Below are 14605 nucleotides of genomic sequence, written 5' to 3'. Positions count from 1 at the left end.
GTTGAAATGTGTAGTTCGTCAATATTGAAAGCCCATGGAAGCATTGTTGCAGATCTGTTGAACATCAACACAAATTACATTGAAAGCCCTTCATGCCCCACTGGGTATTTGGCAGTTTAAACCTGCACTTACCTTAAAATACTGCTGAGCTATGTTGCATATAATTACCTTTGATGTCACGGTGGTATGTCTGCTGTGAGAGGATAAGGATAAAATTTAAATACAGGCATTTTGTACCGCAGACCTCTGTCACCCTGGGCTCAAAAGCATGCTCCTAGATTGCCTGTAATAAACCATACTGTAAAACTGCTAGCAGTACTGTTATGCCACTTTTTTCAGTTGTCAGAGTGAATGGTCCTCCGAAAAATCAAGAGTGCTGAACTGATGCAGACAAAAACCATTTTTCTAGGTGAACTGTTTATTTGTAAACATCTGTGTAAATGTACAACCATTTGTAGTTTGAGATCAGAAACTTCTTAAAAACTATCACACAGTACAAACTTCCTGCAGCTTGACACCATAACAAAATTGAATACTGAAGATGTAGTCAGTGTGGCTCTCAAGTAAAACACATTTCCCAAAAGAAATAAATTTAAAAAAATAAATGCCTAAATAAATAAATGTACAAACAGACTGACATGACTGTAAATAAGAACACTCAAAAAAGGTACTTGCTTTCTCTATTAGGTAGCCAGTGGTACTATAACCATGGCACAATTTGCTTGTGCCCACAGCACTCAACTGAGACCTGACATGCAGGGTGGTTATCTAAGTTTCATGGAACTTATTGAAGACTGACTGTTGCAGCTAACATAATTCTAGATACAGAGTGCCAAACATTACTTGCATGAGAAACAAGACACCATAGTCAGCTGATTAACAAAAACTCAGTTCCTAAAAGTTTTTACGAATTGTAGCCGGTAATTTTACAAGGTGTATGCACTTAGAATGAATTTCCAGAATGACACTAGTAACGAGACACATGCCATCAAACTGGCTGTAGAAATGCACTGCTATGCATCGAAGCACAAAAGTAACCGGAATGCCCATGTATTTCTCTCACATTTATGGAAAAATATCGCAACTGGTGTCATCCTGGAAATTAATTTCAAGTGAATGTCTTGCAAACTCACTGGCTACAATTTGCAAACTGAAATATGTGCTGTGATGTTAGAAGTGAATTAATAAAATTATGACAATCAGTTTAATGTTTCCATTTCTTGTGCTAGTAATGTCCACCTCTGAATAATCCAGCTCAAGAACAAGAATTATGCTACCTGGCAGACAACTTAAATATCTGTAAAACTTAAAAAGGATCACTGTACAATCCTTATTTGTTGGTTGAATGGTGTGTGCCAATTTCAGTAAACCATACATACTTTTGAAACATGGCAATCACAATAAGTGATGCCTATGGGAGCAGTTTATTACGCTGCATTGCTGTTGCATGATCCAGTTGTGTTTTCTGCCATGATAACGTTCCTGCGCAGGTAATTCCATATCAAGCGACTTATTCATATTAACTGCTTCAGATTTTCATATGAAACAAAGACAGCTATTAGTGATGTGCTGGAATACAGCAAAGTTACTCCTTGTGCGAGTTCCATTTCAATTTTATTCGCTGCCACAAAAAATAACGAAAGAATTTAGAAGATATGGTTTTATGCAAACATGAAAGGCACATCATTGCCATTACTGGAGATGTTTCGTTGCATATTAAATTTAAGCCGACTTATACCTATTAATTTTACTCATGTATTTTAGATAGCAATAAACCATTTTTACAAAGTTATGTAAAATGCCGTTCTTACTGAACTCTGGAAATGGCACAGATGCACTTGCAGGTATGCAATTCCATGCCGAATCGACAAGCATTTTTTTTGACACCGCACATATATCTGAAACATTGCCATATGTTTACTAGAGTTTAAAGCTCGTTACCCACTTTTATTTATTTTTGCCAGATATTTTGTAGCATTTTAGGTGACAGTTTAGTTTTCCTGTTCAGCTGAGCTAGAGGCATCAAATGTCCTCTAGCTTTTCATTTTTTTTTCAAATGCTTCAAATACTTTTTTTTTCAAATGCACATTGTATTGATCGAGGCCTTCAAATGGTGTGCGTGGAAATACGGTGAAGTGATGCAACTGCCAAAATAGCCAATTTTTCAAATATTTGAATACTTCAATTGCTTTTGGCACCGGCAAAAATGAGTCAAATTGCAATTCGTTAGTTTTTTTTCGTAAGAAAAAATTCACAGGACAGAAATTAAATACAGACTGGTAGCCCAGGTGACATAGTATAGCAGAAAAATATATGAAGCTCTGAAGGTTCAGCTGATCGCCTGTAAAAAAAAAATTCTAATCTTTTGCAAGAAGCTTCATGTTCAAGGAAAAAACAGCCTTCGTAGTTGGCGAAAAAATGTGATACATTATTGGATAGCTCTACATGTCTGCTATGCATGTGTGAAGTTAAAAAAGGCATTTTTAAATGCGAAATTATTTTTTGAAATTTTGTCAGCACCGACTTTTCTCTGATGTGCGCACAGCTTGCTGGCCGGGAATGCAGACGACAAAGCTGGCTTCGTATGCACAGATGACAGAGAAGCGGTGTTAGGGTCTGCATTTTATTGCTAAGGGACACATGCTCTAACGCAACGAGGCTTGTGTTTGGTGTGGGCCAGGTAAACCATACAGCCATTGCACATAAAATATCAATATGAGGTCTGTTAGAAGAGTATCCGACCTTTAGAAGAAGAAAAAAAACTGGCATAACTGAAGTGTTGGAAACCTAATCACCCTCAAAGTAGTCTCCTTGGGAATCCAGCCACTTCTCCCAGCGGTGCTGCCATTGTTAGAAGCATTCCGAGAAGGCCTCTTTCCAAATGGACTTTAGCTCAGCTGTCGTTGCAGCCATAATGTCTTCTCTTGTCTGAAATCACGCTTGTTTCAATGGCCCCTTGATTTTGGGAAACAGCCAGAAGTTGCAGGCCGCCATATCAGGAGAGCAAGGAGCCTGTCGAACTACAGGAGTCTGGTTTTGCGCCAAAAAAGTCTGAATCAAGTGCGAGAAAAGCATTGTCGTGATGGATGTGCCAGTTTCCTGTTGACAACTTCGGTATCTTGCTCCATACAGCATCACATAGGCCATGGAGGACATCCCTGTAGTAGTCTTTAGTGATTGTTTGACCCTGTGGTGTGTATCCGCGGTGTACCACACTGCGGGAGTCAAAGAAAGCAGTCAGCAACACTTTGACGTTGCTGCACACTTAGCGGTCTTTGGTTGGCGACGTGGAATGCTTCCACTGTAACGACTGGGATTTGGTTTCCAGGTCGTAAACATACACCCAAGACTTGTCACAAGTGATTATGGTGTTCATGAAGTTGGGGTCACTGTTTGTGGAATCCAGCATGTCTGTGAGACTTCAACACGAAGTTGCTTTTGCTCTACCATGAGCAGCTTGCGAACAAATTTCGGCGCAACTCTCTTCATGGCCAAATCTTCGGTGATAATGGAATGTGGATAAAATGTGCTGATGCCCACCTCTTCCGCAATTTCTTGGATAGTTACACGACGGCCCCGCATCACCACGGGGTTCACTTCGGCAATGACCCAGTCATTTCAGCATGTTGATGGCCGACTGGAGCGTGGCTCGCTCTCTACCGATGTGTGGCCGTCTTTAAACTGGTTGTACCACTCCTTAATCTGTGTGCTGCTCATAGCACAGTCACCGAAAGCAGTCTGAATCTTCCAGATGGTTTCCACTTGGCTGTCGCCCAGTTTCTGTCAAAATTCGATGCAGTAGCACTGCTCCAGTCGCTCTGCCATTTTCCTTGCAATAAAAACCGACGAGAGCACTGTACTACCTCATTCAAACGCTGCGTCCCAGCAATTCATGCTATTGGCAGGTGGGAAAAAATTCATGCATGCGCACAAAGGTTCAAGGGTGGCTGATGAAAACGCGCTTGTTTCATATTCATCAGGTGTTCGCAAAAAAAGGTTGAATACTTTTCTAACAGACCTCGTACGTAATAAATATGTGAGGGAATCCTGCAGTGCTAAAAAATATGTTTCATGCAGTTTAGAAAAAGAAATATCAGCTATTATGTAGACAGTAAATCTATAAAGAGCACTGATATTGTTCATACAAAGCATCCTAAAGGGCATGTCGCATTGCAATGCAACATAGAGGGAGCAGGACACTTTGTGCCCTGCTCCCTGAAGCCCAATGATGATGCAAGTAGAAAACACCTTCATAATTAAGACTGAAAACCTACATGAGTATGAACAAATTCTTGTGGTGTTATTTGCTACCACTGTTTCAGAGCTGGAACATGCTCATCTATAAAAGTCACATGTGCCATGTTCAGTCTGATGTGGTCAGACACCATTGGCGACCACTTTTTGCGTTCATGTTAAAAAAATACGAGCTGAGACTGCAGCAGCAGCGCTTGACGTCACCTGCCTTCGTAATGATAAAAAAGGCAAGTCAGTTTGTTGAGTAGTTCTTGTGGCTAATATATTAACAACCTTTCCTTGCTAGATGACATGGCTTCATATATTTATGCTATATTTATGCTGTATGTGTGATCCACAAAGGAACATTATAAAAATACCTTATCGCACTTAAAGAATAATCACTTTTTGTTACTTGTCACATGCATAGCAGACATGTACGGCTGTGTAATGATGGGTGACATACTTTTGTGCCAACCACCAAAGCTAATTTTTTACCTTCAACACGAAGCTTGCCAAAAATTTCAACGTTACAGTTTTTTTTAACTGATCAACTGAACCTCCAAGGCTTGAAATATTTTGCTGCTATCCCAAGTCAACCAGTCTGATTTTATATTCATTTTGTGCCTTCTATATTTCCCTACGTTAGAAGAAAATTCAAACTTTGCAAATTTTGGCAGTCACACCACTTCAGTCTCTTGACATGAACACCACCTGAATATCTGGATCATACAATTTCCGTTTCAGAAGAAACGTGTGTCAGTGGCTTCTAGCTTAGCTGGGCAAGAACAATAAATTTTTGCCAAAATTCAAAAAACATTTTTGGGAAGGAAAATAAATGGGGAGCAAGAGTTCGGAGCTTCAATTATATCTGTGATGGCCAAAAAAACACTGGTTGGTTGCCCTGGAATTACTTAAGAGTATGTATGAAAGCAAATTTTCTCAAAAATTTTCTCGTTGTACCTACTCAAAATCAAGCAAACTTGAAATGGTTTGCCATAATGGAACAGTTCTTGAGAAAATTGTTGGGTGGTTTGGCATGAAATGACTTAAGCTACTTAAAAAATATATTAATAAGGAAACACTATCCTTACTGGAACCATATCAAAAACTAACATAAAAATGTAGTGAACTATAACAAAGCACAGCACTTGTATTCTGGATTGAGCAATCCAATGTGGGCTTCTCAGGAGACTAGCAAAGTTAACATAAATAAAATTAACATAAAAATGTCAAGGCATAGGAAGGCACAACATTTGTATGCTCATTTGAGAAATCCAAATTGGTCTTTTCAGGAGACTAACATAAAACATAAAAATGTCGAGAGTCACAAAAGCACAACACTTGTGTTTTGGTTTGAGCTGTCCAACTTGGGCTCTTCAGAGGTGAAGGGGCAGGGGCAGTTGCTTCAGGGGCAGGGTCCCATGCGAGAAGCGAGGCCGGAGTTCTTTACATAGGGCATGTTGGTACCAGGAAATTTGCGACACGTGAAGCCTGCAAAAACAAGCCAGAACAAGTTTTCAAAAGCAACTTCCACATGCAAAAGAATGGCATGCAATGTGCCCTCGTTACAATGAAATTGATTTATGTATTTGTGTTGCTTCATTCCAATTTTCCATGGGTACAGCTTTACAGCATGACCATTTAAATTTATTTAGTGTGGCACAGGACTCCACTAAGTGTCAAATGCAGGAAAGGGCAAAGAGGAACAAAACACTGTAGCAATATAACTTTATGAATATCTTCAATGTCAAAGATGTGAACCTTGCTTGCTGAGAAACAAAATGGTGAAAAAAATTCATGTCGTTTATAAATAAACCTGAACTGACAACTAAAATAAATTCTTGTAACTTTCATAATTAAAATGTGCAGCACTTCACTGTGACTTTCCATGCTCCAAATACAATAGTGTCATGTCACTAGAATTGAGTGTAGCTTCATTTGATGTTAGGTTTCCTGAGTTCACATGCAATCGGAACGTACTTCTCACCTTACAATGACTTAGGACTTTCAACATTAAAGAAAACACTGCTTACAGCGAAGTATGTTTTCTGCCTCAACGACTGAATTACTGTTATAATGAGGATTCCGTGTAGTTGTGCACCAAGCTGCTTAGCATGACCCATGCAGAATGTGACAGATACAAAGAAATGCTGTCTTTTAAGGGCCATATGCCATAGGACTGACTTCTTTAACCCTTTTAGGGTTCACTGCCATACATCTGTCGCTGTGACGGAACGTTCTGAAAAAATTTGCCTTTTCAGAACAAAGTGTTGCCTAGCCTCCCACTGGAGGTGCTGCAACCTTCCGAGACTTCTAGGAAATATTCTTATAGTGCTGTCGCTCCTTGGGTTTCTCCCAAACGGATTTTTCACTTAGCTCCTTGGTGTCTGTCATTGCACTAATTTGGGAGTGTTGCCACAAGTTTTTGTAACTTTCATTACAGAAAAAATTATGCTGCTTTATTCTGCATAAAAAAATAAAACATGTAAAACTGCAAATACTGAAATGGTATTGCCACTTTATTGTTATTTTAAAAATTATTTACCAGTTTATTTTCTCGGAAAGTCGCCCTGAAGAACTTAAATCTGCAATAGAAATATTAAGGATGCGCGAAAAGTGATTTTTGAGACTGAACCGAATAATGCCAGAAGCAAATCAAATATTGGATAGCTTCTGAATAATGAACAGCTGCAAAAGAGTACGCATTTGGGCTGGTTGGTTCATGATTACGAGCAATAAAAACAGCACTAAATGACGGGACGAGTGAAGGGACACAGACAACTGCGCTGACTAACAACCAAAGTGTGTTTATTCCGTCAGTCAGCATATGTATGCTCCGCCGCTATCTGAAACCAGAGAATCTACAGGATAGGGCATGCGCAGGGGGAATGCAATTAATGTGATAAGAAGGCAATCTCCTTTGGAAGGAGAGAAATGGACGGGAGGCTTACACATGCATCACCACTAACGTGAATGTGGAAGGCTTCGGATATAAGGCGTGCGCGGTCATCACGATATTTTGACAGATAGGTTACACCTTCGAAGGAAGGCTTGCAGCCGCATTCATTGCAATGTAGCGACAACTGACTATCTTTTGCCCGTTTTTGAATGTTGTTGAAGTGCTCACGCATGCGGTCGTTGATGGTCGCCAAACGGGGCGTTGCATCAACGACCGCATGCGTGAGCACTTCAACAACATTCAAAAACGGGCAAAAGATAGTCAGTTGTCGCTACATTGCAATGAATGCGGCTGCAAGCCATCCTTCGAAGGTGTAACCTATCTGTCAAAATATCGTGATGACCGCGCACGCCTTATATCCAAAGCCTTCCACATTCACGTTAGTGGTGATGCATGTGTAACCCTCCCGTCCATTTCTCTCCTTCCAAAGGAGATTGCCTTCTTATCACATTAATCGCATTCCCCCTGCGCATGCCCTATCCTGTAGATTCTGTGGTTTCAGATAGCGGCGGAGCATACATATGCTGACTGACGGAATAAACACACCTTGGTTGTTAGTCAGCGCAGTTGTCTGTGTCCCTTCACTCGTCCCGTCGTTTAGCGCTGTTTTTATTGCTCGTAATGAACAGCTGATATCACAATTATTGTAAGATGAGGTTCACATACTAGTGTTCTTATAGTTAGCAAGTTTCTGTCATTGTTATGTTATGAAGAGCTGTTTATTAAAAGCACAAATGGAGCAGCAAAAAGTTTCTTCACATACACAGGACTTTTCAGTAAGCATGAATGATTGCTGTACAGCCTCTAAAGTACAGCTACTTTAGTAACGTAGCCCGGTCTGCTATTCTTACAAGTTCTTACGTTTTACGTCTATACTATGTTATTGGAGGTGAAAATTTACCGTACTTTGGCTCAAATCTGATGTTTTATTGGTGTTTCGAAATATTAGAATAATACTCACATTTACAAATAGTGACCATTCAAAGACTAAATTGAATAGGACACTATTCAATTCGAAAGTTTTGAGTATGTGCACACCACAAAAGATATATAACTTCTAAATTAGAGGCATATTTCTCCCCAAAATGTGATCCTCAACGGGCTAAACAAGAGCGACAGAAAAGCCCATTCATCTTTTTGATAAATTTAAGCCCATAATCTACTTGGCAATGGTTCATAACCCTGTTAACAGGTAGGTGAAGTAAGGAAGCAGGAAACAATTCTAACAATTTCAGAATGGGAGTAGTGGACATGTCCGATGGTCTGTGAGAAGCTTTATACATTAGGCCCCAAGAGCCTATTCTCCATTCATTGAAGTATATGGGGATAAGCCACATAAATATTTTTTTTCATATTTTAGAATACAAAGTGATAAAGTGCATGTTAATAAATACGAGTCATAGGTTAGGTGCTTAGAATAAGTAAGCATCCACTAAACATAGTACTGTTGACAGTGAAGCTGGCAACTCTGTCCCTGTTTTTCTTTGATTGAAACTACCAAAAGAAAATTGCCACACCACTCAGGTTCCCTCTGCTGAAAGGTTGCTGCCTCGGATCACATGGACCTCCTTCATGATAGGAGCAACTTTGATTTGATGTGGTCTGTTAAAATTGGTGAAACTACTGTTTCACATATCAGAACATGGAGAGCTGTTTTGATTTCTGCAATTTGGTGAACGTGCTCCTGCTCGAGCTGAGCAGTAACCACACTTGAGCATAGCTTCTCCGCAATTTGTGTATTAGAATAACACTTTCAGGCTACTTAACCATGTCCTCCATGCCAACAGATTTGGAGCGTGCTTCACAGACAACTATTCCTTGCAATGACTGCCAAGTAGCACTGCTAATGCACAAATGCAGCTCATTTTATTTGGTGGAGATGCTAAAGACTTTCGGCAGTGAAGGCAGCTTTTAAATTTTAGAAGCATTTGAGTATGGCGGCATTAGGCACTTCAGATCATATGAACAGTCATTCCAAATGATAGGCTATTGTAGCACACAACTGCACATACGGGCTACATGAAAGTCGTTTATTATGCTAATGGCAAGTTCATAATTTTAGAAAAGAAATGTGAATGTAAAAATGCAACCGGAAAGGATATATGGTACTTGCCTATAACAGCACTGACCCTGACGGGGTCAAGAGCCTCTGTTGCCCCTTGGTGTTATTTCCAAAGCCCAAATGGCCCATGAGCTCCTCCTCTGTGAACGCATGGTGAAGCAAGGCCCTTGCAAACTTTCCTGGTCCACCATGGCAGGCCATGGTAAGGTGGGCCAGGATAACCTTCTCAATGTGCACTCTTACAGCGTATGTGAACCTGCATGTTTAAGTAAATGTTAGCAAAACAGTTTTAGGCCTTTCAAGTACATTCACACAACAGCCCTATTGCAAATAAATTACAAAAGTACCTGTTGCAAATCTAGAATGCTAAACTTAACTTCTTACAAGCTTCTGATGCTGTCTGGATGCCCCATGTTTCAGAAAAACAATCCAGCACAAACAAGAATAATAAACCAAAGTATCCAAACATCTAGTACTTGAAAAAGAGGAGTACCAGCGAAACACAAATGACACGCACACAAGGAAACGGCATTAGACATGGACGGACATTGGGACGGACCAGCGTTCGTCCCTGTCTAATGCCTTTTCCATGTGTGCGCGTCCTTTGTTTTGCTGGTACCCCCCCTTTTCAAGTTCATCATGCACCAACTGGCCCAAGAGCTTGCGCTAATGCACATCTAGTACTATTTATTGTGATTACCATTCTTTGGATACTTCATATTTTCAGGTGTTTGTCTCGATTGTCCCATCCATTTGTGTGAATATGTAGCCCATGGCCTAATGGGGAGATTGGGCTGCTATGTTGAGGGAAGAGTTCAGTACCAACCGTTGGAACAGCTTGGGTGACTGGGTATGCGACTCTGGGCATATGCCACTTTTCAATGAATCTCTTTCACGCTATCTTGAGCAGATGCTGCTGCTTGTGTTGGCAAGCAGCACTAGGAGCTGGAAGTGGGACATGATGTCGATCATTACTAAGATTACCACTACACATCACGTTTCCTTGCTGTGCTCCAGAAGTAATGCGAGATTCCACTCCAGTGTATGAAATGTACATAAGCCGCAAGGACAGTAAATTAAATTAATTAAATTAAACCTCAATTAAATTAATCTACTCGCGAAGCACAGGCTGCACAAGATCACGGAGTGAACTCAGAAGTTTGTGGACAGTCAGTTGATGTCCATGTCAGGGACCTCTAGGGAGACTCGGTCATTTCCTCGATGTGCATCATCGTGCCGTCACACATTCTATAACAATTCTGTCTCGTTGTACCACTAATAGTCATTACGTATCACAGAATTCAAAATATAAATAGACACTTATATCTACTGTTTATTTAATCTTTACGGAAAATACTTTGAGCATGAGTTTTTGCAGAGATAATGAATTCTACCGCTTAAGGGAGCACTAAAGTAAAATTACATTAATTAAATTTTGGCGTTTTAAGTGCCAAAACGACAATCTGATGTTTAAGCTTGTTTCACATGCAAGCGATTCAGCGAATGGAGCGAACAGCGACGCGGCGCTGCAAAGCTTATCGCAAAGTTTCGTTCCATATGGATTGCCGCCGCGCATTTTCCGCTGCTGCGAATAGCAATGTTGCTGGCATAAAACACAGGACTTTCAGCCAGTTTCGGTAGTTTGCGACTACCAACATAAACATTGCTTTGTCCCTGCCTCTCAAATTTTTATTTTATAGATACATATCCTGCGCTTAGCAATTTAACAATTCGTTGAAAAGCTCTCTTGGCATGTTGCCTGTACCACGCGTACCAAGTAAATAAACATCGTCCTATGCGCAGGCTTTCCAGCACTAATCCTCCGCTGGTCACGTGTCGAGGTGGGCCGTTCGGAAGCAGTGCTGCCGCTCTGCCGCTGCGATGAAATTCAAACTTGCCCGAACCTTGCCGCTCCCACCGCCGCTTGAAACTGATTTCTGCGGCGCGGCGGCAGGATTTGCAAGCATTTTCGCTTGCATGTGAAACAGGCTTTAAGCACGCCATAGTGGGGAACTCTGGATTAATTTTTACCAAATCAGGCTGCAAGGTACATGGGCGGTTTTGTATTTCACCTCCATCAAAATGCGGTTGTTTGATCATGTGACCTCGTGCTTAGCGGCGCTGTGCCAACACCCCTAAGCAACTATGGCAAGAAAGCACTAAAGAGAACAATTATTTTAGATGTATCTGTAAATGACCTTCCTACAATTCAAGAGATTCACTCGTACCATGACAAGAGGCTGAGTAAATTGTAAAAGCAGCAAGAGGAAAGATTGGTGGCAGTGCTGCCTTGAAGTTACCACACCCGCTTGCTGTGACGTCATGGATTTTGATGATGTCTCTTCAGGTGCAGCAACTTTTTTTTACAAATAAAGATGTTCTTCATCGTATTCCAAAAGCTTAAAATAAGAACCGTCAGGAACTTTTACTGAAATAATACAACCCAAGTTTGTAAAAATACTTGAAATCCACGATGTGACAATGAGATGTCAGCACGAAGATTTTGGGGCGATACTCAGAAAATTGAACGTTGAGCTTTATTTTCTCTAATAATCAAGCAATTACCAAGAAACTTACAGAAGTAGATATTTAAAATGATGCTTTATTTTAAATTCATTTAAGATGTCATTAGTGTCCCCTTAATACAAAACAAGGAATGCACTTTGCTGCGTAATAGGTTAACATGCATCACTAGTTCTCATTAAGGTAGGATTATCAGTATAGCAATGGGCATGCACTGGCTGCTCCAGAGGGGAGCCCTGCCACTTCCCCTCAACCTCCCAATTTCCAATTTTTTTTATGAGCAGTGATGCAATTTCTGTATCCTAACGAGGCATAATGCCAAGGAGATTCATGCCATGCTGGCTACAGTATGTGGTGACCGGCACTTCACACCGTCCAGCTCGGCATCAATCTTTTTGGAATTTGGCTCTTGAAATGCAGAAAGCCCTGATCACTGCTCGTTCTTCAGCCAACTTTCTCAAAGGGTGCTGCTGTTCTGGTTTGATACCTCTAGCAGTGCACTGCTGCATGACATAGGTCATACCTTCGTTCTGGTAAAACTAGGAAGATGTGCACTCACGTAGACCACTAATGTCCACACTAAGTTTCTGAACGCCCCTCTCATATCAGGCATATACCCTGAAGAAGGCACATTCTATCTCTAATATGCTCACAAGTGACACTGAAATTCACTCCCAGTCCCGGTGCAGTTGCAGTCTTTCAGCTGAGTGCTTAAAGGCACCATGTCTCCCAATGAAGGCACTCTGCACCAATTGATCACTGGAGCAAATGCCTTGCAGTTGCATCAGCAATGTTGTTTTTTCTGCTTCCTGCAATACATTTTCACGGCATCACTGTATTTGATCATGGTGACGTTACAGAATGAATGGCCAAAGAATTCACCTTTAGCATTCCAGCTTGGGTGTCTCTCAGCTCATTTTGAATCTGAAAAAAGATGTCAGTATTAAAATGTGAAGCCACAATGCAGCAAAATCAACAATCAAAAGCGCTACATGGACCATTAGGCTGACATAAATTGACGGATACAAATGACTAGTCATTGAATACACTAAAGTGTGGCCGCTCTTGCCAATGGCAGTGTGAGCTCGTCAAATAATTTATTTCACATTCCTCTACTATTTTAAAAATTATTTGCATGCATCTACTGAACTGTTATGGCCACATATTAAAGGCAGCTCCTTCATATAAAACCACAGTGTTGCATTTTACTCCCCGTCTACCTGACGCTACTGAACTTTTGCTTACTCTCAAAGAAAGAATTTCACAGAACTGCTCTTTCGACGATGCATTATTCCAAGCTTGTGGCAAAGCCTTGTCATTTAGTTCACAACTATGCGCTCCCCTTTCAATCTGTTCACTCTTTAGTGCTCGGATTCAAATCAAAAATAGCTTTTCGACATAACTAGCTACTTCTATGGTTACAAGAAACAATGCTAATTATTGATGTTTATGTTGCCGATAGCGTATACATGCCACCTCGAAACCCAGTGGGACGACAAGGCAGATATGCCAGGCATCTCGTTCCTTTACTGATTTTAAAATTTTGTTAAATCAATCACTTACTGAAGTGCGAAAAGCTGCGGTTTCACGAAATTACATTATTTTGAATGTTGTAGGACCTGGAGTGCCATGAAATCTGCCTTTCCGTGAATGCTAAGAGCGCCTACGCGAAGCCGTTTGGGGCGAAGCACTCGATGGTGTCGAACGAAGATGAAAAAAGAAAGCTGAATGCGCGCGAACTGGTGGAAAACAAAACACACGCGGTTGGCAAGGCGTATAACTCGATGATTTCGCAGCACTCTGTGGCATCCCTCTCCATTGTATCTCACGTATCGCATAGAATCACATGTACACCCTTCAAATTCTTTATTATTATTGCGCGACAGCCTCCTGTGTTTTCCTATCGCGCGAACATCGGCCGCACGGCGTGTCAGATAGCAGCCTTGAAGCGCCACGGAGTCGAAGGGAACAGCGCAACAGAATACACTTTCGCCGATCCCACCGCCCCACGCCGCTACAAGCTCGCTCCCACGTCTTGTACTAGCGTGGCGCAAACGAAATATCTTCCGATTACAGTACAGATCGGATGGTTTCACGTCGCATTGTTTTGCGCTCATTAATAAGGCTAACTCAGTCGGTGCTCGAATACCGTATCAGAAATCATGGCGTACAACATGCCCTGTTTTAGCTGCCACCACATAGCTGCCTTACGTCACCACAAGCGAAGTGTAAAGTTAAACCAGGACAAAGCTCCATGTTATATACCACGAATCTAGTGCTGTACAACCAATTCTGGCAACGGAAGGATAGTACTAGGAATGAAAACTAGAAAAGAGGCGCGCGGAAGACACGCATAAGCGCTGAAATCATTTCCGCGCTCCGTTCAACAAGGGGAATTCGAAACACTCAACTCACCCTTAATGTCGCTGAGTCGGAGGCGATCATGGCGCTCTTCGAGGCAACAAGCCCATAAAAAGCGAGCAGCACGCAGGAATATTCTAAAGATGTCACAGCGAAGCACACAAAGGACGCAGAAAACGCAGGAAGCTATCAAGCAAACAGCGTGCCGCCGGCGAAATGTGCCAAGCATCAACCGTCCAAACGCGCAATTATACGTGTACACTCATACAAATACAGGCTTATATTATCATAAATTGTACCATTTGATAACAAATTTTGTAATTTCATGTTAATACTGAACAATTGTTGCGATTTGCAAGTGTATGAAAGTTTTTTGCTTCGCTTCTTTGATGAACTACTTTCTTTGGCGCAGTAACGCAGTGCACCGGCCGGAGCTAATGGCATGCGCGGGAAAACGCGCCAAA

At 41.3% G+C, this 14605-nt stretch overlaps 1 long non-coding RNA gene across 1 annotated transcript; it reads right to left on the bottom strand.

The window, feature by feature from the left end:
- Nucleotides 1-400: 400 nt before the first annotated feature.
- LOC135914198 (uncharacterized) lies at nucleotides 401-14369 on the bottom strand. Its single transcript, XR_010568246.2, has 4 exons — nucleotides 14196-14369; nucleotides 12663-12704; nucleotides 9309-9513; nucleotides 401-5727 (listed from the first exon to the last, which is right to left on the bottom strand). It is a non-coding gene; the product is annotated as an uncharacterized lncRNA (long non-coding RNA).
- Nucleotides 14370-14605: the final 236 nt, after the last annotated feature.

The sequence above is a fragment of the Dermacentor albipictus genome, chromosome 1 (genome assembly GCF_038994185.2).
Source record: "Dermacentor albipictus isolate Rhodes 1998 colony chromosome 1, USDA_Dalb.pri_finalv2, whole genome shotgun sequence".
Lineage (NCBI taxonomy): Eukaryota > Metazoa > Arthropoda > Arachnida > Ixodida > Ixodidae > Dermacentor > Dermacentor albipictus.
Note: the sequence above shows the minus strand (reverse complement) of the source record. Positions and strands in the feature narration are given on the sequence as shown.